This window comes from Hyla sarda, chromosome 5, assembly GCF_029499605.1.
Source record: "Hyla sarda isolate aHylSar1 chromosome 5, aHylSar1.hap1, whole genome shotgun sequence".
NCBI lineage: Eukaryota > Metazoa > Chordata > Amphibia > Anura > Hylidae > Hyla > Hyla sarda.
In genome coordinates, this window is record NC_079193.1 from 337,624,650 (window position 1) to 337,629,961 (window position 5,312).

General features: G+C 42.0%; 1 long non-coding RNA gene across 1 annotated transcript; it reads left to right on the forward strand.

The window, feature by feature from the left end:
• The first annotated feature begins 261 nt into the window (after nucleotides 1–261).
• On the forward strand, nucleotides 262–4,791 carry LOC130272745 (uncharacterized). Its single transcript, XR_008843712.1, has 3 exons — nucleotides 262–384; nucleotides 3,519–3,608; nucleotides 4,600–4,791. It is a non-coding gene; the product is annotated as an uncharacterized LOC130272745 (long non-coding RNA).
• Nucleotides 4,792–5,312: the final 521 nt, after the last annotated feature.

Here is a 5,312-nt window from a genome sequence, read left to right on the forward strand (position 1 = left end):
GAGGACTCAGTGTATGAGTTTTTGGCACCCACCCTCAAAACAGAGATAATCAGCTCATCCCCCCCCCCCCCCAATGAATCGTACGGGCAAAGACCGGCAAAGTCCCCACCCATACAATACATCGAGAAAAAAAAAAACAGATGTCCAGCCCGGCTACTCCTGATTCTTTTTCTCCTCCTATTAAGTAGTTTGCATAAGCAACAGTTGTATTGACTTATTTTGATAGCAAATATCTTTTCCTAAAAAAAAAATCCTCCTAAAAAAGTTTCTGTATGCCATAATGAGCATCATCATCACTACACATGTTCCCATTTTTTTATTGTAAGAATGTATTCATTTTGAGAAGAAGACATATATAACAGAAGATAGAAGATGTATATAACGGTGAGTAATGTAATTATTGATAACCTTTGTCAGTCAGCATTAAAATGATTATCCAACATAAAGTGACATAAGCTAAGGTTATTACCTGCCAGACAGTAATGGACATGCTTAGCAAGGATCCGTGCTTGTGTTGGTGGCAAATGGTTGTGTCCTGATTCCCCATAACACTGCTGGCTTGTTTGTGTGAACTGGCTATTTCCTGCTCCTGAGCACTCCCTCCAACTACAATCCCCAGTATCCCTTGTTTTTAAGTAGAAGGGGACTTATCTCCTTCCCACACATCAGCCACCCCATCCTTTGCAGTACAGCTAGGCTCCCTTCCATGCATGATGTGCATGAAACTAGAATTCCCTGCAATTCTGTGGAGAATGATTTCCCCCCCCCCCCCCCCCCCCCCATCCAGTGGTGGCTCCACCCACTGAATCACTACCATTCTCCCTTTTAACTAGTGATGTTCTATCTCGGGCTGCTCTGCAACCTAGGAAAAGCCTGTGACAACATTCATTTTGTATGCTGCTAAAAATGAACATTGGGGCAAAGATCACATAAGAATTGTGAGACCATCATCAAACACAGATATATTATGATCTACACTAACTTTACAGCTCTTGTAGCACCATCAAATAAAAAATAAATCCCCAAATACCCTCTTAAATACAGGGTTGGGAAGTTATTACACTGGTCATTTGAATATTACAACACCATTAGGATATTAGGGCAGCACCGAGGGGGTGATACCCCATGATATGCCATTCTCACATGGAAATATATATCTTTAGTTGCAGGGCCAGCAAAAAACAAAATATTTAATCAATAAGTGCTCCTCAAATGAATTTCTGAATTTTTTCCAAGTCATATGTGCATAATGATATGTTTATTTAATAGTTATTTTTATTTGCAGTACTTAAAGGGGTACTCTGCTGCTCAGCATTTGGAACAAACTGTTCCGAACGTTGGAGCCAGCGCTGGGAGCTTGTCACATCATAGCCCAGCCCCCTCATGATGTCACGCCCTGCCCCCTCAATGAAAGTCTATGGGAGGGGGCGTGACGGCTGTTACGCCCCCTCCCATACACTTGCATTGAGGGGGCGGGGCGTGACATCATGAGGGGCTTGGCTATGATGTCACGAGCTCCCGGCGCTGGCTCCAACGTTCGGAACAGTTTTTTCCAAATGCTGAGAAGCGGAGTACCCCTTTAATACCACACACAAGGAAACAAGGTGTTAGAAAAGCACTGAAGAACGCTGGGCTGAGTTATTTTAAGTCCATAGTGAGTCATCTGTAGCCGGCGTCACACACCAGTGTTCACAGTATGTGCTGCAGTCACCCTATGCTCATCTCTAGCAGACAAAACTATTCAGCATTATGACATAGAATACCATATTATTTCTTATTTCATACAATCCTTACAGATTAATAATTATTTTAAAATAACATAGTTATAAAATGCATACCACAAAGACACATAATGTGAGATATACTTATCTCTTATAATGAAGTTCCTGATTGGTAGGAGTATTAATAAAAAGGTAAAGGGGTTCTCTGCTTTGGACAATCCTTACCTGTGAGAATGGCCCCTTGATAAGAGGATGAAAATGTCCCCTCCTACCGGGACCACCAGTAACCAGCTGGAATCTTCTCAAAAATCTAGCAGTAAGTGTTTAATTTCTTTATAGCGCCACCACAGGTGGAAATGAAGCATAAGGGTGCATTCACACGCTCTTTGTTTTTGTGGGTTTTCTGCAGCGTATTTGAAAGGGGCGGGCTCTTCTCGGCTGTCCATAGCAGATTGTCCGCGGCGGAATTTACGCTGCGGAAAATCCACCACAAGCCCCATTGAAGTCAGTAGGGACTGCGGCGGATTTTCCGCAGCGTAAATTCCGCCGCGGACAATCTGCTATGGACAGCCGAGAAGAGCCCGCCCCTTTCAAATATGCTGCGGAAAACCCGCAAAAACAAAGAGCGTGTGAATGCACCCTTACACAACATCCATTCATATCAATGAGTAGTCTGTGTAATGCAGGGCGGGACCCGTCCTCCAGAGTGAGACATTTTCTTCGTAACCACTATTCACTTGGCCAAGAGATTGGAATCCTGAACAGAGGATCCTCTTTGATTAAATAAAAATTCTATAATAGTGTTTATGAAACTGGGTTTCCTAAAGCAGACAACCCCTAACAACCCTCCCTGGAAGGCCATCGTCTGTAGCCACTCAGCCACCAACATGTGACGACCGGCATGACGGGAGTTGTAGTTTTGCTTTGTGCAGACAGAGTGGGGAATGAAGTGAATATTAATTAGCGGGGCTGAGGGCTGAACAATGCTGACATCACTGTGCCCGAGGCCAGGATCGTAGCCCCGCCCATGCCCCAGACTGCTCATTATCATTTCCTGATAAATATGGGCCGGATCCGGATACAAAAGGTACCATTTTAATCAGTGTCATCCAGACTACCAGCCAGTACAGCTCGTTAGTTTTGGTGAAATTCATGACAGATTTCTTTTAAAGTGATCTCTTTTGTGTCTCTGGTTTGTTGGAGCTTTCATTGCTTTTTATCGTGAGAAGTAAAATCCCCATCTAAATCCATATGTAAATTCATTGCTTGTAGGTTTACTGTAGATTTTGAAACAGTTCAATTTGTCTTCTCTATTAATGGGCTGATCAAGAAGCTGCTATACCTCACTTGTATACTTTAGATACAGGACAGTGTCTCACTTACGCCCACTATTGTTGTATTTTGCAATCAACGCTTTGAAAATTTAATAAAAAAGACTTGTTATAAAAATAAAAATAAACAGTTCAAATTGACTCTCTGAAGCGTGTGAAGCCAGATTAAAGCTTTGTGTAACTCGGAAGACGTTCACATTTCCTCTGGCCTTGAATTTACAAGGAATTTTTTTCTTCAATTCTGCAGACCCCAGTAGTACTCATAGTATTAGCAGCAATCTCTCATTTTTAATTACAGAAACATTTGACCTCTCCCAGCTCCCAATATTCTGGTGCCCTATCCTAGTACTAAAAGTAGAGGCAAAGTAAAAAGAAGAGATGATAAAAAGAAGGTTATTCAGGAGAGAGATATAGACTAGGGGAAGAAGTTGGACGAGTGTCCCATAACTAATCTTAAACCTTTCAGGGCTTTGGGCTGGGCCTAGAAACTACGTGGCTATCCAAGCTACACTTCTTCTGAGGACCTGCAGCTAGCAGAGGGCACCTCAGTACCAAAGTGAGTAGAAACTTTTCTTGGGCATTTACTAAAAGCCAACAAGTTATATTATATATCATCCTCAGGGGAGAGAATTCAGGACATGTGTTGTAGTACGGTCTAGAGCAAAGTTAAGGAGTTCCTGTGATACCAATATCCTACCTCACTACCCAAATGGTGACCCCTTGCTCCAGCCATATTTGTTTATTGTTACCAAGACAAAGTGCTTCCATTTTATGGATGAATCATTTCTAAAGTAAAGACTTTAAAGACCTTGTTATTAGTTCTTTAGTGTTTGGCTTATTCTTAAACTCACCATCAAGGGCACCCCACATACCATAAGGCCAAACACTATACAGGGAGTGCCCTGGAGGGTGGGGAGAACTAGTACAATCTCCTACTATCTGTGCAGCCTACCTTCACTGTGCCAGCCCATGTGGGATGGGAATGATAGCAACCGTGACTGGGATGCAACGATAGGTCACAGCTATCGTAAAGGGGTATTCAAGGCAAAACCATTTTATCCCCTAACCAAAGGATAGGGGATAAAATGTCTTATGGCGGGAGGCCCGCTGCTGGGACTCCTCACGATCTCCCTGCAGCACCCACATTCTATGCAGGGCCTGCGTCTCTAGTTTCGGAAACCTCCTGGTTTACGTGACGTCCCCAGTCATGGAAACCCGGAGGTTTCCAAAACTAGAGACGCAGTCCCCGCATAGAATGCGGGTGCTGCAGGGAGATCGCGAGGAGTCCCAGCAGCGGGCCTCCCGCGATCAGACATCTTATCCCCTATCCTTTGGATAGGGGATAAAATGTTTTTGCCTGGAATACCCCTTTAAGGGTTTTCTCCTACTATGAATCCATCAAGAAACTTTGGAGCATTGGAGGTTGTCATTTTTTGAGGTAGACACAGATCTTCTGAAATCTTCTTCCCAGCTATATTGAACTAAATGGTGGACCCTGTACACAGTAGATTGATAACAATTGTCTCCAAATACTTTCCATTGTACAGCTGATGGAGTGTTTAAGGGGGTCTACAAGCAGAAAATTGTACCCAAAAATGTCCCCATTATTTACCTACAAATGAATGTTCTACACCTATGGATTTGCTTGCGTTCTGCCTTGGAATAGTAGTGTGTAGCCTTCACATGGATAAAGAATATAAGCCTCATGCCTGAGAGAAATTGAAAACTCCTGCATAATAACCCAGACCTTGCCAGAACGAATAATATGAAACTTTCATTTCTCTGCCCAATTTGAATAAAACTGACATTAATATATTTTTTTTTACAAATAAAGCTCAATGCTAAATAAAACGTTGTTTGGAAACTGATATTAAGGTTAACTTTGTTAGAAAATGAAAGTCTCAGAACATTTTAAAGTATATTCATGGAACACAAAGCAATGTGAGATGTAGAAAAAATATGATTATTAAAAAATTGGAATTATTAAAATGTATTTTGTGCCATGCATTCATCTTCTAGGACTATTCAAACCTAAACAGGAGGGGGGCCAGAATACTGAAATAATAGGAAGTAAGACGGTTGTGTGCGAGTCATTCTATTATGGAAACTCTTCAAATAATAACTTTAAAATATTTATATATGTTTAGAGGCCTATTAATAAACATTAGAGGCACATCTTAAAGGAAAACGGTCATCTGTTCACCCTCACTAAACCCAATACATTGGGTTATTATGTGGGTGAACAGGAGACCGATGAGGG